This window comes from Tenrec ecaudatus, chromosome 11 (genome assembly GCF_050624435.1).
Source record: "Tenrec ecaudatus isolate mTenEca1 chromosome 11, mTenEca1.hap1, whole genome shotgun sequence".
NCBI lineage: Eukaryota > Metazoa > Chordata > Mammalia > Afrosoricida > Tenrecidae > Tenrec > Tenrec ecaudatus.
Genome location: NC_134540.1, coordinates 103,600,447 through 103,625,408, shown reverse-complemented (window position 1 = coordinate 103,625,408; position 24,962 = coordinate 103,600,447). Strand labels below are relative to the sequence as shown.

General features: G+C 42.9%; 1 pseudogene; it reads left to right on the top strand.

Moving 5' to 3' along the window:
- The first annotated feature begins 1,735 nt into the window (after positions 1–1,735).
- LOC142461988 (small nucleolar RNA SNORA57) lies at positions 1,736–1,864 on the top strand (annotated as a pseudogene).
- Positions 1,865–24,962: the final 23,098 nt, after the last annotated feature.

Sequence of the window (24,962 nt, the reverse complement as noted above, 5' to 3'; positions counted from 1 at the left end):
GCTACTCTCAGAGTGTGGAAGGATCAGTCTCAGACGGTTAGAGATGGTAGACAGATTTTTTTAAAGAAGCTGAGCGAGAAAAAGATACAGTGCAAGTCAACTGACTTTTTTAAGGCATTCTGATTTTCACACCTTCACCAAGTCTGCTTGAATTTGGGAGAAAAGACAAGAAACGCAGATTTTGGAAAGGCGGATGGGGAAGGAGTGAGGGAGGTGTAGAGAATGGACATGCTTTGACTGCTCTGCAGAGACGTTGGTAGCTGACTTCCTGGGCTTCCTGTGGGCAGCAGAGATTCGTGTGTCTCCTCTTCCTGACCTCCATGCTCCCACACTCCCCATCCACCCAGCATTAACTGCTCCTCGCAACCTCACCCACCTTATTTGCCTGGCATTTTCCCCACTGTGCTTTCGTTCTTTTGAACGCATATCCCTTCAAATCCCAGCTCAAACCCTCCCTCCTCCATGAAGTACTCGCCTATTTCTACCCCAGAAGCCCCACTTGGATTTATCCTTGCTTATCACCTCAGAATTTCCTTTTTGCCACTTTTATTGAGAAATGAAGGAACCTTGGTGTGCTGTCAGGTAAGCGCTGGTCTGCGAACTGCAAGGTCAGCAGTTCAAACTCACTCTGAGGGAGAAGGAAGAGGCAGCTGACTTCTGTTAAGAGTCACAGGCTCAGAAACCCTAGATCTGGTTGCTGTGAGTTCAGATCATCTTGGTGGCTGTAGGCTTGGATCGAGAGGTAACCTGGTGGAACAAGGAGAGAGAACATGGGTTGTAGAGTCAGGCAGACCTGGGCTCACACAGAGACTTACTCCATGTAATCTTGAGTGAGTCACACAGCTTCTCTGAGTCACTACCTGCCAATCTATAGAACAATGATAATACACACATCAAAAGGCTTGTGAAGATTAAACGAGATGAAGAACATCAATCTTTGATTACGCTTGGTGCTCCATCAGTGTTAGCATCTTCTCTAAGGAGTTCCAGTTAATTCTTTATGTCCCTCTAAGCAGGGACATTCCTTAGATGTGGTGGGTGGGGGCACATCCTCAATATCAGTGGACATATCATAATATGATGTGCCCTTAGAGGGCCTAGCATAAAGCTTAGGGAATGCCTAATTGACAGATTAGTCTAAATTTTGTAACTGGTTGCCACCTAACTGCTCATCTCTTAGAACTCATAGGAAGCTTCATCTTTATATGGACTACTAAGACCATTTGAAAGAGACTTGGGAACCTCTACACCAGCGGTTTTCAACCTGTGGTCGCAGTCTCTTTGGGGATCAAAAAACCCTTTCACAGGGTCGCCTGATTCAGATTCATAACAGTGGCAAAATGACAGTTATGAAGGAGCAATGAAATGGTTAAGGGGGGGGGCACCACAACGTGAGGAACTGTATGAAAGGGTTGTGGCATGAGGAAGGGTGAGAACCACTGCTCTATACAAACCTGTGTCTACGTTCTTCTTGTCTCTGAGTGGTGCAGGCAGTGAACATGTTCAACTGCTACCTGAAAGGAAGGAGGTTTGAGCACAGCCAGGGGCACGTCCGAAGATACGCCTGGCAGTCCGCTTCTGGAAAACAACCACCGAGAATGCTCAGAAGCACCGTTCTACTCGGACCCCAAGGCAAATCAACTTGATGGTGACTATTTAAAAAAACCCATCTTTAATATGAAACTTAGTCAACTATAGTACTTTCCCTTTAGTTTGTTATATTAAGTAGGTTATTCCTAAAAATCTTGAACATACCCCTGTTATGTACAGAGGCAGAGGAAGCAGACTCTGGTCCCCTCGGCGTCATATCTTTGCTGCTGGTGGCTACCCATCCTGTGGTTCTATCCTCAAACACTGGACAAGGAGGGAAAAGAAGCCAGAAAACTTTAGAATACAATCTGTTTGCTGAGTTCAGTGTACTTACAGAAGATGTTATATAAACAGAATTCAAAAATAAGTTTTGAGCAGTTTCAGAAATGTTTGCTTTTCCATTTTTTAATCACTATAAAATACTTCCAAACATGAATAACTTCCAGGGCACTGTTGGTTTGTTTTGGGAAAAGCAAATTAGGGAGATCAGCTTCAGCCAATGTTTATTCCAAGTTCTAGACCTTTGTAGAAGTAAGGGCAGGCGCTGGCCAACAGGTGGTGCCCTACTGGAGGTTAGTGAGTCAGTCACAGCGGGATTAATGAAGGCAACTTGGCCCATCTGAGCGGAGTCATTCCACTGGCAATCAGCAAATAAGGTTGTCCAAATATACCTTGACTATAGATTGAGCCCAATTTCTTCTGTGGGTACTTAAGCATTGATCATAATCTAATGTACTTCATTAAAATACAGAGACTTTCTCACAAGGTCACTGGCTTGCTGTAGGGACGGCTCACGGTGATCACTCTGGGTTTCTGGTTCTGCGTAGCATGTAGGTTGGACTTGTTTGCTGTACAATTCCGGAATGACTTTGGAAGGATACTGTGGATTCCAAGGGACCCACTGGCTGCCAAAATTGTGTTCCAGGAAAGGAGATGGAAGGAAAGCAGAGACATAGAACCTCAGGGATTGGAAAGTTAGACAGACGTAGCCATCTGTTACCACTTCCACCTCGCTCCAGAGCTGCTGTTATTAGAGGGCTATTTTTACAGGGGCATATTTTCGGTATGTTTGTCCTACACCTGCCTTTCCAGGTTCGATTTGAAGTACTTGAAGCAATCTGGGGAGCCCTTTGGCTCTGAAGGGCCTGCAGGGTGGTGCTTAGTCCTGCAAAGTCAGAGAAGGTCTATCTTGACATGCTGGGGTATTTCTACTTCTAGGAGCATACGGTGGCAGGGGTCGGGGTGAGGGCTCATGGGAGAACCCGTTTGGCCAGAAAGAAATAATGGAGTAAATCTCACATTAGCCTCAAAACAACTCTCATTTTCCTATATAGGCTGAAGTGAAGTTCTAGAGACTTATTCTAATCCCCATACCAGAGGGTAAAATTAGAGTAAAACTAATAGGCACATTTTCTGTGCCCTTTTCTTTCTTTCCTTTTCCTGTTTGGCAATTCCGATCACAGGCAAGCTGTTCTTCTTGGTGGTGGCCCACGTAACCTTCAGACGTTCTTCGGATTTGTCCTTCTTTGTTCGGATTGTTCCCTTAGCACAATAGTCCTGAGAGGTTTATGTTCAAGCTCACTGCTTTGCCCTTCCATCGATGTGATTCCACTCTTTGCTCTTTCACTGCTTTATGTAGTCCTGAAACCTTGGCAATAATCTGTATTTCTATTTGCTCTTTCTGTATGATTTCTAATTTTTCATTTATTTTTGTCAGTTCCTTTTTCTAGTGTTGCCCTAAATTCTTCTAAATATTTTCCCTGGTTCCCTTGATTTTTCTCTGCAGGTCTTTCTCAGCCTCGCTCAGTTTATTGAAGGAACTTAAATAGTTTTCTTTTGAATTCCTTAGCAAGGAGTTTCAATGTCATTCCTTCCCGAAAAGGGTCTTCCAGCTCTGCACTTCTTCGAGCCACTCTCCTTTGTTTCTTAGTGTGAACTGAACTTGTCTCTGGGATCTTGTGGTAATGATGTATTTGTGTTTAATCAACAGATGCATGTCAGTCAGATTGTAGTCTCTCACCACCTGTGTCCTGGTAGGTGTGATAGAGAAGGTGTGTTTGTGCATAGCTCTGTCCAGGTAGCACAAACTGAAGGCAGGTTGACTGGTGTCTTTAGCTGTCTAACAATGATTCATCAGTCCAGGAAAGGTAGGACCTCTTGCCCACTGGGCAGGACTGTCCAAAGGGTTGGTGTGGTTGGGCTGGGGGAGGGGAGGTGACTGGCATCTCCTCTTCCTCTGCTGGCAACTGGTGAGCCCTTGGGCTGTCGGGCTATGGTCTCAACCAGACGCTGCGCTTGCAGAGGCTCAAGATGGCACGTGGCCTGTGCCAGTCTGGGCGCACTAGCGAAACAAATCCATAGTCGCACTCATAGGTGTTTAAGAAAGAGTTTTATATACAAGAGCAGTTGAATATTGAGAAAATTCCCCAGCCCAGTTCAGATAAAGTCCATAAGTCCAATATTAGCTCATATGTCTGATACCAATCTCTAAATTCCTATTCAGACTCACACATGCAGGAAGATCACAGGCCAGTGGGCAGGGAGTCTTGTGGATCCAGTGGCTTTGTAAACATCTCAGCACTGGCAGGGGTCTCTAGCTCCAGTGCTCTAGTGTAGCTCCATGTGTCTTGTCATCAGGAACACCAAGCAAAGAGTGTGTGTGTCCCACCTCCAGCGAGCTGTTTATCTCCATAGTGCCTCCAAATGAGGTCATCAAGCAGCAACCTGATTGAAAGGCTAAACTCCAATTTTCCAATTTATCATTTATTTTGTCAGTTCATTTTTCCCTTCACTCTTAATAGTCTCAAGTTTGCACCCAATTATGGAGTTCAATCCATTTTCTACCCTTTCCTCTGAAGCTCAGCATTACAGGGTTATCATCTATATGTCTTTTTGGCCCCTCATACCTTGGTTATTGAGGGCCTGCGTGGCATGTTTACTTAGTTCACCATCTGGTCAGAAGTTGGAAGCTCCTACTTTTATTGGACCTTGCTCTCTGGATTGTGTTGGTAAATCTAAGGCTTGTCCTCAGTTAGGCTTAATTCTGTAAAATCATCTTCACTAGCTTTGATCTTGCTTAAAAGGCTAATGGAAAGATTTAATACTCATTGAGCTGAAAACTTGTTGAAGCCAAGATATTTATTTCAAATTGAAAACACTGAACCATGTGAGAATCCAACTTCAGCAACTACCGCATCAATAGCATCTGCGGTCTTTCTCTGCCACTTTTTGGATTTTAGCCAGAGTGTCTTCATTCACCGAGGTTGCTAGTCTTCCCTCTCAGCTTATCTTTGAGGCCTTTTCAGTCTTTCTCACCATGCTTTTGAACCATCTGAAAGTTGTTGTTTTATGTAGGGCAGCATTCCTATAAATTTTTTGCAAAGCTCCAATGATTTGGCAAGATGCTCACTGTGTTTTGTTAACAATTTAATATTGTGTCTCACTTCAAAAAAATTTTCTGCCTGCGGGGATGGTCCCAATCTGAGCTGTGTTGACCCTCCCTAGAAGAATGTACTGCAGAGGACAGCACTGGAGATATAGGCAGGGAGGGAGGGAGAGATAGAAAGCCTCATTCTGGCCCACCGTGCCTTCAGGATGACATCCCTGCTCAGAGGAGCAGACAATGCACAGAGAGGGCCATACAGTTGGCCCCAACATGAGACATGATGTCTCCTCACCCACCCACAGCACTATGGGGAACAACACCGGAGGCACAGTGAGGGAAGTGTGTCCAGTCTGACATCCAAACCCCCCGCCACACACACACACACACACACACACACACACACACACACACACAATGTAGCAAACCATGAAAGGAGCTCAACAGACCAGCAAGGGAAACAAAGTCAACAAGTACCGAAAGAGCCCCCAAAATAGACTTCTGGCTCTGGGAGCAATACTTGCCATCTCTTCAGACCTGGTTGGAAGACATTCATGAAAGTCAGTTGATAGACCTGTTACTATTTATAGGATTTTCATTTTTCCCCTTGTTATTATTATTTTACTTAAAAATTTTAAATTAATTTATTTTTATGTGTCTATCTATATAAGATAGGTAGGATAAACAATTCCAAGGAGAAAGCAATGGGACTGATGGTGCTGGAGGGGCATGGGAGAGGAGGAGACGGGAAATGGAATGGGAGGACAACAAACTCATGGACAAGGGAACAACAAATGATCTAAAATTGACAGTGAGGAGAGTGTAGACTGCTTGGTGGGGTTTGATCCACTGTAATGTAATCAAGAGGAATTAGTGAGAGCCAAATGCAGGGTGAACATGATAGTGGGGCAGGAGGAAAGTAAAAGGAAACAGAAGAAAGGACTAACAGGCAAAAGCTATAGAGAGAGCTATAAATATAAGCATGTGCATATGTAAATACATTAATATATAAGGATAGGGATATTGGTCTATGTACATATATTTATGTGTTAAAGTATTAAGGTAGCAAATGGACTTTGGGCATCTACTTAAGCTTTCCCTCAACACAAAAATACTTTGTTCTAATAACCTGGCACTGTGTGATACTCACCTTTCTGACATACTTGCTGAAGACAAAATGGTCGCATAAACTACTGTGGTGAAGAAAGCTGATGGTGCTCAGCTATTAAAAGATATGGCACCTGGAGACTTAAAGACTTGATGTTAAACAAGCAGCCATCTAGCAAGGAAGCAGTAAAGCCCACATGGAAGAAGCACACCAGCCTGTGTGATCATGAGGTGTCAACGAGATCAGCTATCAGAAGATCAAAAACAAGCAATTCTCTCCATTTGAAGGAGACTGAGTGGAGACTAACAGCCCATCTGTAGACATTTGGACATCCCTCCCAAAAGGGTCATAAGGAAGGGATGAGCCAGCCAGGGTGTAGTGTAGCACTAACAAAATATACAACATTCCTCTGGTTCTTTAATACTTCCTCTCCCCCCGCCTTATTTAATGTATTTATCAAGGGTTCATGTGGATGGGAGGGAAAAGGAGGGAGGGAAAAAAGAGGAGCTGATAAGGGCTGAAGTACAAAGATAATGATTTGAAAATGATGGCAACATATGTACAAGTTTGCTTGATAGAATTAATTTATGGATTATTACAATATCTATAAGAACCCATATTAAAGGGATTTAAATTTTTAAAATGCCCTCTCAGCACAAGCAAAAACATGTCCTTTTTTAAGGTATCTTAATGAGGTAATACATGACTAATACTGGGTATTTGTTCACATAGATACTTTAAAGGCTGTGAGGCTCGTCAAGAAAATTGGTTTAAACCCAATTTGTTTGGCCTTAACGCGTGCACGTGGGAACTGGGACCCGACCAGCAGTGCTTTTGGACCTATTCTTGTGTGACTTCCCTTAACCACTCACCGATGTCTGTCTCCCCCTTCCTTGAACCCGGGCAGCAACGTGTGGTATTAGAAATTGCATTTTCATTGATCTTCTGCCTTCTCTAACATACGTAGGGAAATCGGACGTGATGGTGATGGGTATGTTTAGCTGAAGAGCATGGAAATGGTTGGCTGGGTGGAAAAGACTGTGTGTCAGGGGCCACTGGAGGCTGCAGATCTGCAACCAGCCTGGGGAAGGCGCAGGAGCAGACAGCACTCTGTTCCACAGAGCATCATGTTGTCAAGAGTCGTGGGCCAACCCCTGGGCAGTTCACAACAACGATGACGTGGTCTAGTTATTTTGAAGAGGTGGGTGGGCTATTTTAAAGAAAACTATGTTAGTTCTCTAACGTTTACATTCTTGTTTGGGGATCTCTTATTTTAATACTTTTCTCTTTATATTTTTCTTCCATTTTTTCCTCTCTTTTAAAGATCCTTTTCTCCCATATTTTCCTTTTGAGTCTGGAGGGACTCTAAAATTGGGGTTTCCATGGTTACTTCTTGCAATAAGATCCTGAGCCATTTTGTTGTAAGACATAGTAAATACTGTGACTTTGGGGGGTAAAATCAACTGAGTGACAAAGAAATGCTTATGTTCCAAGACCAATAATGACCGTCCATCCCTCACTGACTTCCCTGCTTCTGGCTGGGCTCCCCTGCTGTCAGTCCTTCAGGCGGCTGCCTCTCACCTGCTGCTTTGACAGTGTCACCTTTACCTTCAAACTCCTATGGTTACTCCTCTTACCGTTCACGACTTTCCCCCTTAGCTTCAGGACCCACCAAAGGGTTTCCTCATCCAAAGTTCTGTGCAGCGTTTTGGTGTGAATACGCTCACAATAGAATTTCCCCAGCCTTAAAGAGGCACTTCTGTGAGTGGGGTAATCAATGGTCCACACCACTTGCCTGTGACACACCTTTCTAAGGGCCGCTCTCTTTGCTTCGAAGTCCCTCCTCAAGACATCCAGTAGCCCAAGTCCACTTTTGGGAGCCTTAGTGGTGCAGTGGTTAAGCACCCCACTGCTGATTGACAAGTTCAAACCCAATCTGCTTCCCTAAGCAATTTACAGCCTCAAAAATCCTGTGGGGCTGTCCCCACCCTGACGGCAATGGGTTTAATCCTGTTCTTTGCCCAGGATTACCTTCAGCAATTTCACGACTTCCTCAAAGTCTCTCATCTAAACGAATGATAGATTGCCCTTCTGCATGTGCTGAAATAAAAATCTAAGTAGAGAAAGAAAAGCATGTTATGTGGGACTTTTCAATGGATCTGTAATGATGGGGCTATTAAGAAAGTTTGTGTATAATCCAGAACTTAGTGGTTAAAAAATTGAATTGTGATTAGCATTTAGTTGTTGAATGGTTAAAACCTCAGAAGCAAGGGGACCTCAGAGCTGATCTCTCCACTCTAGCTTCTAATAGAGTCATGGAGTTGTACAAAAGCCAGTCTGAACAACCCCGTGTGTGCTTACAATGTGCTCTTCAGTGGGAGCAGTCTCATCTAAAGGCGAAAGTCTCCTGGGCTTTAATTGAGCTGGTCAGTCTTCCTTCATTTTTTGACTCACCCCCTTCCTCTCTTTCTCTCTAGGGCTCTTAATCTTAGTGCCACCTCCTCTTCAGTTTTTCTGGAATTTTGGTTTGTTATTCAGGATGTGAAATTGGTCCTTATCCTCTCTGTTGCTCACAACAGGCCGAAGAAAATAAAAGCAACAAAGGCAATTCTATGCCTGCAGCAGTGGCTTCCAGAGTGGGCCTCTGTGTCCGTGTCCCCTCAACGTGGGACAAGAGGTACACGCATAGAAAAGTGTTGACATACTTGGAAGCGAGGGATTGTTGGTCCCCACATTCCAGATGATTCTGAAAGATGTTCACGATTCTGTTTTATTTTCGATCAGAATCTCTTTGGGCATCTTTTACCTACCAAAGTCATAACTCCTGAGAGAAAATCATTCCAATGAAGGAGCAGCCCACATGAGGAGGTCGCTGTGTAGTCAACATTATCGTGGTGGGCAGAGGAGAGGACCCCCTCTGAGATTCTGTTCATCCTTCCAAGTCTCTTGAGCCAACAACAGTCTACACGGCATCTTATCAGAAAAAAGTGGTATTTTGTGTTGCTTGTCTGGCTATGGTTCAGGGATTTGACATGGTATCCTGGAGCCTCTCTATCATATCCTCTCGCCACGAGAGCACCCCCACCCCCCCAGTGTAAGTGCACACACAACCTAGTTCTGGTCAATCAGTTACCAAGACTGTGTCTGCTCTTATTTTCATTTTACAAGTATGAAAGCCAGGAAGGGAAACCATTTGTTTAACATCATACAGTAAATGACAGAGCTTGGATTTGAACTTGGGTTCTCCAGTCACAAACTCATGCTTTTTTTCATCAATATAATGCCATCTGTTTACTTGTAAACACAGTGATCAGCAATCAATCTCTGTGCTCCATCATTTTTATCCCCAAACAATGCCTGGTGGATGATAGTCGCCCAACAGTGTTAATTTCCACATTTCCTTCCCTCCACGCTCATCTAGCCAGCTCCCCTTGCCACAGTCAACATTCTCAAAATAGTTCAAACCCTTTCAAAATAGGAGCAGAATATAGAATCTGTCGTAATGTTGGCCATTCTGAAATCTTGTTTTTAGACGCTGTGCTTTTCAAATTAGGCTCACTCCATTTGTTATTCCCTGACATGTTCTCAGCAGAGACGATGCTGACACAGTGAATCAGGATGCATATGTCACAGTTATAGGAACAGTTCTGTAATATGAGCATTTACTGGCAGAGATTCGTTGTTAACCAAAGACGAGGTTATTTAGATGCACCGAGCATGACTCGGCTACTTCTCCTCTTCCCTGGGCTTTTAAAAAATTTTCCTGCAAGGAAAAAAAATTAATAATACAGCATTTTCCTGGCAAAGTAGAGAAAGTAATTAAATATTACTGGAAAAATGACTTCGCCACAACCCCTCACACTGCTAGTTTGTGAGACCCGCCTCGCAGTGGGTTTGAAGGACTGCAGGAGGCTTTCTGCTGTACTGGGTGGCAAAGGCATCTTTCGTAGTTTAAATGAAGGTGAGTAATTTTTCTTTCTTTCTCTTTTGGAAATAAGACCAGCTTCAAGGACAGCAGGAAGAAGCAATTGTTGTGGCTTCATCCCTGGAAGCCGTATAGCTGCCATGAGCGCTGTCTCAGCAGTGTGCATCGCAGTGTAGACGGGCCTCCGGAGGATAAGTATCTCTTGTAAAGTGGTCACGGTAGCTAGGCAGAAATGGGCCGGGGTGGGTGGGGCAGGAGATGAAGACGGCAATGATCTTAACTCAAATGAGAGATGGGGATACATTTCTGCAGCTAACTCTCCAGGATGAAGGAAGGTGAGGGGCATATAAGACACATTTCCTTATCAATGGAAGGAACTCGGGGTAGTGAGAAGGTTAGGTGGAGAAAGACAGGCTATACGCACTACTCCTATAATGCCTGAATTGATGATTGTGGTTGGGGGTCCAGAGCACAGCGTGAAGTCTAGGGTGTAGAGGTACAAGTATGCATATACCTGGAAAGAGGAGGAGGGACATTACAGAGAACCAGTCAATAGCAGAGGGCCAAGTGGGGTTGAGAAGTCCTCCATTCACTGAAGGAAAGGTCTCTTTCTGGTCTGAATGTTGTCCCTTGCCTGAATTCTTTCTCGTGAGCAGGACAAGAACTGTGGAGCAGTGAGGCTCAGAACCACGAGTCATCTCCTGGTAACAGGCCGGATAGCCTATCTAATTTCAGAAGAGATCAAAAGACGGAAGGGCAGGACAAAGCTGAGTCCTATGAAGTCAGGCAGCCCTTCCCTCTCTACACGTTTTACCTTGTCCTGCCACCACTTCTAGTCTAGGTGACCATGCATTGCAGTGTCCACACAGACTGCACAGGCCACACTCACTGAGGTGTGGGGGAAAGAATGGCCCCCAACACATCATCACAGGTCCAGTAGGCGCAAATGTATGGCAATAATAAGTAAAGATTATAGTGAAGTCATAGCATGAGTGATAGAAGAGAGTCAGAAATAATGGAGTCAGACACAATTCATGGTAGCATGCTCACCTCAACCCCACTTGGTAGTAGTCCTTGTGGGGAGAGTCCGGGAGCGAGAGCAAGAGACCCAACTTTATTGCTAACCAAGGGTTTCCCCTACTTAGGGGGGCGTGATTACAGGTAATCACGTGTCACAGGAAGGGGCAGTACGAAAGGCATACGCATCATAGGAAGGGAATGTACGATAGGCATAAGTGTGACAGGAAGGGGATGAGCTAGGGGTGTGCCCATAGGTAGGTGGGGGGGGGATTAGAGGTATGCATGTGACAAGATGGGCAGACCCTAGATTCATGAAGGCATCCTAACCTTGGTCACCCTTGGGTGAGCTTGACCTCTCTGGGGTCTCCTACAAGGAAACAGTCAACTACTATCCTTATCAGAAGGGAGTGGATCCCACTTGTGGGATAAACAGTGGGGTCTGCTTGCTCTGGATGACTGATAACCCTTAGGGAGAATCACCCCTGATCTACTTCTGTTGACCTCCAAGTGTATAGTCATTTGCCACGTGTAGCAAGCAGTTAAGTTGGGCATATATTTGGGGCAGACAACTTGGGAGAAATCTTTCTGTTTCCCACACTGAGGTGGTAGCTGGGTCCACCTTGGGCATAGGAAGCAAGGCATACAAGCAAAGCCTACAAAGCTCTCCCCTGAAGGAGGGTCCTCATTGCAGGAGGCCTCTTCCAGCGTGGCTATTCAAGCAAGTAGGCCCTTCTCGCCAGTGTGCAAGCCCTCTCCTGGCCACGCAGGCCTCTTCTCAGTACCCCTCTCAGTTTACTGAGGACAAATGCTTCTGCTTTCGGCTTCCTGGATATTGTCCTCTCCCTTGCTAACTGGCCTGGTACACAACCAGTGTAGCCGTTTTGTTCAGCTCTCTCAGCAGCATTCCTAGCAGCAGGTCTCTGCCATCGGCACCAACCCTGCTACAGGACCATTTCTTTAGCTCTTGGCAAACTTGACTGGGGTTCGTTGCATAGATAAGCAAACTGCTGGTCAATTTCCAGGCGTGATCCTTCAACGAAGGCCATAAACTTGCCAATCCTCTCTCAGTAGACCAGAGTCCCTTCATTTGCATAGTATATTGTAGTAATTCATGTGTAAACATTCCCCCCTTGTGGTACTTAGGTCCTTGCTTCATGGCGTGGAAAGAATTCACACAGCAGAGCTCATTGGTAAGCTGAGTGACTCAGGTTTTACGGTCTCAAAAGCACATGTTCTTTTAGGAAAGCGTGCAATGCTATGTGGAAAACCCACGTGGAAAGTATACAGGAACGGGGGCCCAAACCCACGCTTGTGGCACTGGGAGACCCCAGAGGCCAGGAGAGAGGGCTGAGAAGGAGCCTGGGTGGTACATGATTGCTCACATGGGGGAGAGAGCCCCACCCTCCCCTTGCTGTGTGCAGCTGAACGAAAGCAGAATAAAAGAGGCTGGTGGTGGCCAAGAGGGTGTGCTGAGCTGCACCACCTTCTCTTATTCCCTCCCACCCCACTGGCTGGGAGGCGTGGTTGAGGGCCTTCACTGATGCTGCTGGCTGAGTTTAAGCCCACCTGTGTGATATCGTGTGTCCGGGCCTAGTCTGGGTGCCCAGGTGGACCTCCCCCATGGGCCTCCAGTGCTTGTGTCTGAGCATGCTCTGTTTGCATCTTCCCATAGGTGTCTAATGGGTACCTGATTCCTTTCCAGGTTCTTTGTTGCGGCCGTATGCAGGCACTGAGAAGACAACCCCCCTTAGTGTCTATTCTGGCTACCTGACACCCCCCAAAATAGATTTTACTAGGCAAATACAATGTGGTTAAGGGGCAGGATGGCATACGGGCTTATGCCTAGCTCTGGAACTGCCTTGCTATCATTACAAATGTTCAGTATTGCTCTTTTTAGATTGCATCATGGCAAAGTATTTATCACCGTCTAGCTCAGGGTTAATGTGTAACTTCAGCCTGACTCGACCAATGTAAATTTGGATCTTGGGAGGACTAGAAGCCTATGTTGTCTACAGACTCTGTAAAAAGCCATCTCTAGACTATAGTCTCGGGAACAGCAGGGTCACTTGGCATTTCTGTCCATAAGGACAGTGTTCTACATCTACTTTAGAGTAGTTCCTGGCGTCTCAAAAGTTGTGAGTGGTCAGCTAAGGTGCCACTATTGGTCCCTCTCCATCTGGAGCAAATAAAAGTGAAAAAATATATCAAATATGAATGGAAACAATTGCTTCAGAGGACGGATGGACTACACAAACTCAAAGCTCAGCCTTTACAACCCTGAGACTAGAAATAGATGGTGCCCAGATACAATTGCTGACCACTCTGAAAGGGATCCAAATAAAAGGTCCTGGATAGAGTGGGGCGGGGATGGAGTAAAGCTAAAAACCATAGAAAGACCAGGATTCTCTCTAATGGACACTGGTGGGACCCTTGAGACAATAGTCCTTACTGACCTTGAAACCTGGAGCTGAACTGACCCCCAAAGCTCAATTTTTGGTCAAACAAGAGACCGGTCTTTAAGATTAACAATAAGACTTGAGAAGTTCTACCCCGTAGAATAAACAAACCATAGCACCTACCTAGGCACTGACTTCAAAAGGCAGGACGAGATCAGGCAAAAAAGGAAACACTGAAAGAGACACGGGGAGAAAGTAGGATTTCAAAGTGGGATAACTTTGTGGGGATTACAATCAATGTCATACAACAAAACATATCCGCACTATTGAGTGAAAACTAATTTCATTTGTGAATTTTTACCCAAATCTCAACAAAAAGTTAAATCAAAAAATGCTTATGGAAACTGTGAAACATGGTAATTCCGTAGCACTTAATTGTGCTCATGCAGAACCTGTATATAAGCTAAAAGGAAGTATTGCAGACACAAAAAGGGAATAGTGCATGCCTTAAATGTGAGAAATGTGTGTAAGGGCTGTGTCTATTCACCACATGTACTCAGTATGTATGCTGAACACATGATCCAAGACCTGTACTATACGACATAGACCACGCCGCCCAGATTCAGAGAAGACTCCTGGGCAATCTGAGATGTACAGATGAAGAGACTTGGTTGCTGAACGCAAAGAGTGCTTGAAACACTTGATGAAAATTAAAGACAAGAGCCTATGGAGTCCAGCTAGTGGAAAGAAAACTAAAATCCTCATACGTGCCTCATGATAAACAAAGTAAAGATCGAAGTTGTCAAGGATTTCATTTCACTTGTTATCCACAACCATGACCCACAGAAGCAGCCGTCAAGTAATCAACAATGTATTGCTTTGGGGAAATCTTCTAGAAACTGGTGGTAGCCCTGACACCAGCACCCAAATCTGTAGACTAGAGATGAAATCTTCTTTTTTTTTTAATTTTAACAATTTATTGGGGCTCATACAATTCTTTTCACAGTTCATATATATACATACATCAATTGTATAAAGCACATCTGTACAGTCTTTGCCCTAATCATTTTTTTCTCTTTTCTTCTTTTACATTTTATTAGGGACTCATACAACTCTTACCACAATCCATACATATACATACATCAATTGTGTAAAGCACATCCATACATTCCCTGCCCCAATCATTCTCAAGGCATTTGCTCTCCACTTAAGCCCCTTGCATCAGGTCCTCTTTTTTTTCCCCTCCTCCCTCCCTATTCCCCCCTCCCTCATATGCCCTTGGTTGTTTTGTCATATCTTGCCCTATCCGGAGTCTCCCTTCCCCCCTTCTCTGCTGTCCCTCTCCCAGGGAAGAGGTCACATGTGGATCCTTGTAATCAGTTCCCCCTTTCCAACCCACTCACCCTCCACTCTCCCAGCATCGTCCCTCACACCCTTGGTCCTGAAGGTATCATCCACCCTGGATTCCCTGTACCTCCAGCCCTCATATGTACCAGTGTACAGCCTCTGTCCTATCCAGCCCTGCAAGGTAGAATTCGGATCATGGTAGTTGGGGAGAGGAAGCATCCAGGATCCGGGGGAAAGCTGTGTTCTTCATCGATACTACCTCACACCCTAATTAACCCATCTCCTCTCCTAAACCCCTCTATGAGGGGATCTCCATTGGTCGACACTTGGGCCTTGGGTCTCCACTCTGCACTTCCCCCTTCATTTAATATGATATATATATACATATATATACATACATATATACACATACATACACACACTTATATCTTTTTTTTTTTTTTTTGCATGATGCCTTATACCTGGTCCCTTGGGCACCTCGTGATCGCACTGGCCGGTGTGCTTCTTCCATGTGGGCTTATTTGCTTCTGAGCTAGATGGCCGCTTGTTCACCTTCAAGCCTTTAAGACCCCAGACACTATCTCTTTTGATAGCCGGGCACCATCAGCTTTCTTCACCACATTTGCTTATGCACCCATTTGTCCTCAGCGATCCTATCATGGAGGTGTGCAGTCAATGATATGATTTTTTGTTCCTTGATGCCTGGTAACTGATCCCTTTGGGACCACTCGCTCACTCAGGTTGGTGTGTTCTTCCATGTGGACCCCGTTGCTTCTGAGCTAGATGCTAAAAGTGCCTCTTTGAGAGTTCAAAACCAGAGATGTCACTTTGAGGGCTAAGGTGGTATTTTCAATCATCTCATATTCACGTGAGAGCTGGATAATGAATATGGAAGATAAAAGAAAAGTTCAAGTCTTTGGAAGTAAGGTGTGGTGAAGAATATTGAATATAGTATGCACTTGCAGAGAAAGGGCATATCTTAGAAGAAGTGCGGCCAGAGTGTGACTTAGTAGCAAGGATGGTGAGACTTCATCTCATGGACCTTGGTCATGCTAGTAGGAGGAATACTTTCTGCCAACGGATGTCATGTTTGGTAAAGTAGAGAGCACAAACGCAGGAGATGCTCGGTGTTGTTGTGCATAGGGTCTCCATGAGTGGAGCTGACTTGTGGGACCTAACAATGAAATGGAAACTTTCTCCTTGGCTTTACTTGTGTACCTTCTGAGAGTGCACTGTCATTGAGTGGAAGTATTGTAGCTAGCTCCTGGAAACAGTAAAAATCATGGCTCAAATTGTTTTGGACTTTTGATGCAATCTGCTGTTAAGGATGTGATTCTATTCTGAATATCAGGAATATTGTTTTCTGTGGATTTAAACAAAAAAATAAATTATTTAAAATACTTGTTTCAGAATCACTTAACATTTTCTGAGACTTGTGATTTGTAATTAGAGCAGATCTAGCATTGCACAGAATTTTAAGAATTCTATTTTAAAAGGCTTGTCCCCATTTTTAATGAGTTTTCTACCTTTAGGCATTGTGCTATTTGCCTTTATTCTTTTCCCCGTGGGAAGTCCTAATTAAGATTTATAAGCAGCTTAAATAAAATTAAATTTTTTAACGTGCAGAATCCGTAGACATGGAGCAATAAAAAATGACCTTTTTCTAGTTAGAAGCATTTGAAAACCAAAATCATGTTCATTCAACTATCTCGGATGCACCACTATGTGCTAGAGAAGAACAATAACCTACAAATACCGGCCCTGCTCTTCTTCATGGAGTGGAGTATGACCGAGGAGAAGAGAAGTTGAATAAATAAAGGAAAGATCATTATAATTCTGCCAGTGTGACTGAGAAAATGAAGGAGACAGGATATTAGGGCGCCTTCGATAATCCGGGCAAGGGGAGACAGTCTCTGCACTGAGTTGTGGTCTGAAGCAGTCAGGCAGGTAAGGGTAGGGCTACGTGCTCATGAGAGGGATGAGCAGGAAAGCCAAGTAAAGAGCCTGAAGACGCATCGGTGGTTCAGTGGTAGACCACGGTACTTCATGCGTGGTTACCCCCCATCACTCCATGGAGGCTGTGAGTCACCATGACCCAAACAAGTTTCAACAATGCTCCCAGATTAAGGTGAATTCAGAAGAGAGAACTGGTAAACCATTTCTGAAAATCAGCCACCGATCACAAAGGTTCAATTTGCAATCCAGCACGGGGCTAGGATAGCAGGAAGCAGGATCTGGGGTGCCATGAGTGAAGGCCAGCTGAATGGCAGTTGACAAAAACAGCAACAGAGCAAGAGGTCCCCCCTGGGCAGTTTCAAGGGAATGGTGTGGTGAGATTGTTGACTTTAAAGAACCATTCTGGCTTCTGAGTAGAGAATGAACAGAAGAGGGTTGGGATAGGTGGTAACATTTAGGAGTCTTCTGCCCCAGTGTAGACCATATACTTATTTCTGGTGCTTATTATATATTGAATTGTGCCCCCCACAAAAATATACCGATGTCCTCACCCCTAGTGTTTGTGTAAGTGACCTTGTTTGGAAATAAGATCTTCGAAGATGTTATAATGTAAGTAATATCAACTCACACCGAGTTATGTAAGTGCTGTCCTTGTGAGAAGAGAGAAGCAGACACACGAAGTGATAGAGAAAGGTAAAGGTGCATATGTAAAGCTAAATAATTCCCAGAAACACCTGGGGATGTCAACAATTGGAAAAGGCCAGGAAGAATCTTTCACTAACGCTCACACAGAGAGCATGGTGGGGCCACCGGGTGGATTTGTGCTTCCAGCCTCCAGAGCTATGAACCAAATTTCTGTTGGTCAAAGCTACCTACTTGTGGTGCTTTGAGATGGCAGATATTGGAAACTGAAACAGCGGTAGTGCTGAGGGTGGGTGGAGGTATTGCCAGTGAAGTTAGTGAATCCATTGAACATGTACACATATTTTATAGAATTGACTGACCATAGTGTGAACTGGATGTGTGAATTAAGCTTTCTTCGGGTGTTGAGATGCTTATTAAAACAGGCTCAAAAGACACTAGATGAACGATGATGGGCAGTAACACATCCAGAATCAGACTGGTATTGATAGATTTACACCTAACGCTCCCTGTCTTCTGATCATGGTCCTTGGGGGGAAATCCTGCCCTTTGACATTTTGAAGAGGTGATTGTTCAAGAGTGCTTTGCCTAATACAGTACATCAGTTGAGTTTCTTTCTTTTTTGATGTATTTTCCTGTTTCTCGCTCTTTTTTTTTTTTAACATTTTGTTAGGGGCTCATACAACTCTTATCACAATCCACACATATACATACATCAATTGTATAAAGCACATCTGTGCATTCTTTGCCCTAATCATTCTCAAAGCATTTGCTCTCCACTTAAGCCCTTTACATCAGGTCCTCTTTTTTTTTTTTGTAGTATTTTCCTGTTTCTCTTTTCTTTTCTGAAACATTTTATTAGCTATTGCCTTCCTGGGACTTGGCTGTGGATCCAAGTAAAATAATATCCTTGAAAACTTCATCCTTTCCCAGTTTACTGTAATGTTGTTTATTGCTTCTGTTGTGAGGATTTTGGGCTTTTTCTTGTCAAGATGTAACCCATACGAAAGGTGTAGTCTTTGATCTTCATTAGTGAGTCCTCCAAGTCCTCTTTGCTTTCAGCAAGCAAGTTGTATCATCTGTATATTGCAGGTTGTTAATAAGTCATTCTCTAATCCTAATAATTCTTGCATTATTAATTCAGCTTTCAGATAGAATTAATATGGCAAAAGGATGCAACCCTAAGGCACACATTTCAACAGACCAAGGAGATATTCTGTGGTTTAAAACCAAGAAATGTAGCATTAGGGAGCAGGGCTTCTGGATCATATGGTATTGCCATAGGCAATTTCTACAGAAATGACATCCGGTTTCCATAGTGATCACACCACTTTACAATCCTGGCAGCAGGATAGGCCAGTAAGTCTCTCCACACCCTTGCCAGCATTTGTGGTTTTCTGTGGTTTTCAACTTTGCGATTCATGTGGGGATGAGATTATATCAGTTTTGATTTGCATCTTTCTAATGCAGCGGTTCTCAACCTTCCTAATGCTGGGACTCTTTCATACAGTTCCTCATGTGGTGGTGACCTCCAGCCATAACATTATTTTCGTTGCTACTTCATCACTGTAATTTTGCTACAGTTATGAATCATCATGTAGATATCTGATAGGCTGGATGTACTTTCATTGTTGCAAATTGAACATAATTAAAGTATAATGATTAAGCACAAAAATATGTAATTGGATGTTGTGAAATATTTATTTCAAATGACATTTTGTCTTGAAGCATTGTATAGCATGGGTAACAGCCTTCCCACTGGGTATGTGTGCATATCTGCAGGAGATGGCTAGAGGCGCGGTGTCCCCAAGACCATAGGACCTAATGTTTTCCGATGGTCTTAGGCGACCCCTGTGAAAGGGTCATTTTACCCCCATAAGTGGTCCCGACCCACAGGCTGAGCACCTCTGCACTAGTGGCTATTGATTATGAGCAGTTCTTCGTGTATTTGTTGACTCCCTGAATATTCTGTTTGATGAAGCATCTGTTTATGTCCTCTGCTTATTTTTAAATTGGATTATTTGTCTTTTTGTTATTGAGGCAGTGAAGCTTTCTATATGTTTTAGATATAAATTTTGGAGTACTTTGTCCAATATGTTGGTTCTTTTTTTTTTTAACCAAGTTTGGGGGTTCTTCTTTTACTTTTTTAGTGAACTCTCTTGATGAATGTAAGTATTTACCTTTTAGGAATTATCTACCTAGAAGAGTGGTTCTTAACCTTCCTAATGCCATGACCTTTTAATGCAGTTCCTCAAGTTGTGGTGACACCCAACTATAAAATTATTTTCGTTGCTACTTAATAACTTTAATTTTGTTACTGTTATAAATCGGGGGACCCCTGTGAAAGGATTGTTTGACCCCCAAAGTGGTTGTGACCCACAGGTTGAGAACCACTGACCTAGAGGGTCACTAGGAGTTGGAATTTACTAGGTAGAACTGAGTTTTGAGTCACCTAGTTTGTCTTCAGTTGCTTATGCATGTTTGAGCCCTTGTCATAGATCAGCTGTTCATAGATTCTCCATTTACTTCTACTCCATTAATCTACATGTCTATCATCATACCAGTACCAGGCTTTGAAGACTACTGGGCTGTGTTCTAGGTTTGGAGATTAGGGAACAAGACTTCCTACTTTGTTGCTCTTCTTTGGTAGTGCTTTGCTTAGGTGAGGCCTCTTTCCTTTCCATCTAAAGTTGGTGCTTAGTTTTTTTCCTCCATCTCTTTAAAGAATGATGAGATTTAAACTGGAGGACGTAGACAAAGCAGTAAGGCAATAACATGAAATAAAAGTCACCTAAACTGACAAAGAAATAAAAGCATCCCTATTTGCAGATAACATGATCCTATACTTTGAAAGTCCCAAAAACTCAGAAGAAAATTACTGATTGAAAGAGTCAGCAAAGTGACAGGACAGATTCTCAGAATACAAAAAACATCCAGATTTCTTCGAACAAAGAGAGTTCAGTAAAGGAAATCAGAAAAACTATACCATTTAAAATTGCCCCCCAAAGATAAAATAATTTAAAATAAATATAGTCAGAGATAAATGCTCCCCACATGCCCCAAAACACTACTACAAGAACCTAAGAAATCTACATAAAGAGAAGAATATACCATGTTCATGGATGAGAGCATTTAGCACTGTGAAAATGTTGATACTTCCAAAAGTGATCTACAATATATAATGTATATTGACTTGGAATAAATTTGATAAAGACATCCATATTTAGTTCACATTTGCAAGGGGAAACTTTCAGTATCTCTCCATTGAGACTAATATTGGCCATTTGTTTTGTATACAGGCCTTCAATTGTGTTGAAGGATTTTCCTTATATTGCTACAAGGATGAGTGTTTTTATCAGGAGTGAATATTGGATTTGAGTAGATACCTTTTATCTATCAATTGATACCATCACACAACTCATTTTCTTTATTTTTTTATGTGGTGGATTCTGTCAGTTATTTTTCTATAGGTGAACCCCCCTTGTGTACATGGTGTGAATCTAACTTGGTCATGATGTATTATTCTTGTGATAATTTGTTGAATTCTATTGACTAAGATTTTAGTATCTTCATTCATAGGGGATATTGATTTATACATTATTTTAGTTCCTTTTTTTAATTAATCATTTTATTGAGAGGGCTCTCACAAGTCTTATAATAATCCATCATTCAACAGTATTAAGCACCCTTGTACATATGTTGCCATCAACATTTCCAAAACAATTTCTTTCTATTTCAGCCCTTGGTATCAGCTCCTCTCTTTTTTTTTTTTTTTTGCCCTCTCCCTCCAAACTCTCCTGCCTTCCTACCCTCTAGAATCCATGATCAATTATATGTTATTATTGGTATTTCCTGTCTGACGCTGTCTGTTGTCTCCCTTCACCAACCTTTCTGTTATTCATCCCCCCGGGGGAAGGGGGATATATATATCCTTCCTTGTGATAGTTTCCTCCTTTCTCCTCCTTCCCCCACCCTCACCTCCATCATCCCCCTACTTTCATTATATTGCTATTCTCACTACTATTCCTGAGGGTTTTATCTGTCCTGAGTTCTATGTGCTGGGAACTGAGTCATAATAGTGGGCCAGGTGGAAGCATTCAGGAACTAGAGGAATGATGTGTGTTTTATCAGTGCTATGCTGCACCCTGGTTGAATCATTCCTTCCTTGTAACCCTCTGTGAGAGGATGTCCAGTCATCTACAGATGGACTTTGGGTCTTCACTCCAACCCCCTCTTTCACGTTGCTATAATTACTGGTCTCGGATCTTTTGATACCTGTTCCCATCGACAATGCATGATCACACAGGTTACTGTGCTTCTTCCATGTCGGCTTATTTGCTTCCCTGCAAAATGGCTACTTGTTTAACTTCAAGTCTTTCAGACTTCAGAGGCTACATCTTTTGATGGCTGGGCACCATCATCTTTCTTCACACATTTGCTCACGCACCCATTTTGTTTCTTCAGAAATTATGTTTTTTAATCGTGTCTTTCCTAGTTTGGGGATTAGAACTAAAAAAAAACTAGAATAACACATGTTATAGTTAAAACTGGAAAAAAATCTAAAAAATGTAAAAATACTACCATCTGCTATATCTTTTTGTAGCAGGACACCGTCAGCTTTCTTTACCACATTTGAGTATGCACACATTTTTCTTCATCAATTGTGTTGGGAAAGTGTGCATCCTGGAATGCCAATTTAATAGAACAAAGTGTTCTTGCATTGAGTAAGTGCTTGAGTGGAGACCCAATGTCCATTTGCTGCCTTAATAAAGGTTTGAAGATAAACAAGCAGCCATCTAGCTGAGAAACATCAAAGCCCACATGGAAGAAGCACAGCAGCTTGACTGACCACGAGGTGTAAAAGGCACCAGTTATTGTACATCAAGGAACTAAAATTCACATCAGTGGGTACTCACCTTCCTAATACGATCACTGAAGAGAAACGTGTGCATAAGCAAAAGTGATGAAGAACGCTAATTGTGCCTGGTTATCAAAAGATACAGCGTCTGGGGTCTTAAAGGCTTGAAGATAAACAAGCGGTCTTAAAGACTTGAAGATAAACATCTAGCTGAGAAGCATCAAAGTCCACATGGAAGAAGCACACCAGCTTGACTGACCACAAGGTGCAGAAAGGACCAGTTATCAGACATCAAAGAACTAAAAATCATATCAATGGGTGCCCACCTCCCTGATACGATCAATGAAGACAAACGTGTGCATAAGCAAATGTGGTGAAGAAAGCTGATGGTGCTCAGCTATCAAAAGATATAGCATCTGGGGTCTTAAAGGCTCAAAGATAAACAAGTGGTCGTCTAGCTCAGAAGCAACAAAGCCTACATGGAAGAAACACACCAGCCTGTGTGACCATGAGCTGTCGAAGGGATCAGTTATCAGCATCAAGGAACAAAAAAGTGTATCATTGAAAATGTGGGTGAGTGCAGAGTGGAGACTCAAATCCCATTGGTAGCCAACTGGACACCCCCTTACTGAAGGGTTTTGGGGAGGAGATGAACCAGTCAGGGTGCAGGGTAGCAACGATGAAACATATAACTTTCCTTTAGTTCTTAAATGGTTCCTTACCCCCACTATCATGATCCCGATTCTATCTTACAAATCTGGCTAGACCAGAGGATGTATATAGGTACAGAGAGCAGCAGGAAACACAGAGAATTCAGGACAGATGACTCCTTCAGGACCAGTGGTGAGAGTGGAGATACCTGGAGGGTGGAGAGGATGTGGGGTAGAAAGGGGAAACTGATTACAAGAATCTACGTATAGCCTTCTTCCTGGGTGAGGGGCAGCAGAGAAGGCGGCGGGGGGAGACATTGGACAGTGTAATATAAGACAAAATAATAACTTCTGGATGATGAAGGGTTCATGATGTAGGGGGAGTAAGGAGGGAAGGGGAAAATGAGCAGCATATATCAAGGGCTCAAGTAGAAGGCAAATGCTTTGAGAACGATGATGGCAACAAATGTACATATATTCTTGATACAATGGATGGATGTATAGATTGTGATAAGAATTGTATGAGCCCCCAATAAAATAATTTAAAAATACTACCATCTTCTACCATATCTCTCTCTTCTTCCCATGTCCTAATCTCTGAAGACAATCACTTTTTACCTATTTTAACTATTATTGCACACCATCTCTGCATGGTATGCCTGTATTACTATTTCTTCATCCATCAGTTTTGATGATTAGGTACTGACTCTTTGACTTGGCAGATTAGAATTTGGTCCCAATTCATTATCCTTCTACTGTTTAGGTTGTTATTTTCAATTTATCCTTATGCTGTAAAACATTTAGCCTACTATTTATTGATCTACTACCTACAGAGTATCTATTGGTTCCCCATTAACTTTTCAACTTTTCCAGGAATATTTGCCTTTAAGAAGAGTTCAGAGTTTTAAGTTGAAGAAATGAGTTAATGCCATTTTTTTTGACCACCTGAGGAAGAAGAACATATCAGGCAGATAGTCTTTTAAGACATTGTCAGTTATATTCAGGTGTATCTGAGAGGTATTTTCAATCGCTCTAGACTTGTGCTCATTTCATGTCACAGATCTGTCCTTTTCTAGAATTGCATTCTTAGATATTCAATACAGCCTGATACACTCCTTTGGCTGGAAAATAAGTCCATCACTTGTTTTCTGTATATAGCAAAGTTTGTGGCAGTGATCACTAGGCCTTTGATTGAGAAGTTTAATTATGAATCATATTTTCAGATATGAGGATATGTGAGAAATCATTGCTACAAATCATAGAAACCTTTTCAAAACAAAAAAAAGGAGTATGAGATATCAAAATGTGACGCTCTGGATTCTTGACACGTGTTACGGAGAGACCAGTATTTTTTGAAGGTGATGTTTCCATGGCTGTAACTCATTGTAAAGAATGCTAGGCTTTTAAAATTTACACCATGTCAAAACAGCAGTTTTCCCATCTCCAAGGAACACAAATTGTATTCCTTTGAAATGTTCTGTGGACCTGGGGGAATAAAAAGAATCTGACAAGGCAAGATCAGGTCTATAGGATGGGGTAAGGTTTTCCTATGTAAAATTTCTGTGACCGTTAATCTTATTGGAGTAGAAATCCACACATATTTTTCTCCTATGGAATGGCTGATGGTGTCAAGCTGCCGCCTCACGGTTTATAGCGCAAAATGTTACCTACTACACCACCAGGTGCCCCAGAAGCTATGGAGGAGGGGCAATGTTGCCAAAAAAGGCTCTGAATTCACCTCTAGGAAAAGTAACCTCTTTCTGCCCCAACCCCTTTAAATAAAGTGAAGGTCATAAGGTACTTGCATCATGAGGTCATTGTGAAGTTCAAGGTGTTTAGCTTGATGCTGGCACATCCCATTGCCATGTGATTATGACTCAGAAGGACCCGGTAGGACAGAGTAGGACTCTTCCATAACATTCCAAGACTATACATCTTTCTGGGAGCAAACAGCCTCATTTTTCCCCATGGAATGATTGGGGGTTGAGGCCTTTCAGTTAGCCATTGCTTGACCCACTCCACCACTAGAGCTACTTTAAAAAATAGCAACTAATGCTGATAGAAAAGGAAATAAATATATGAAAACCT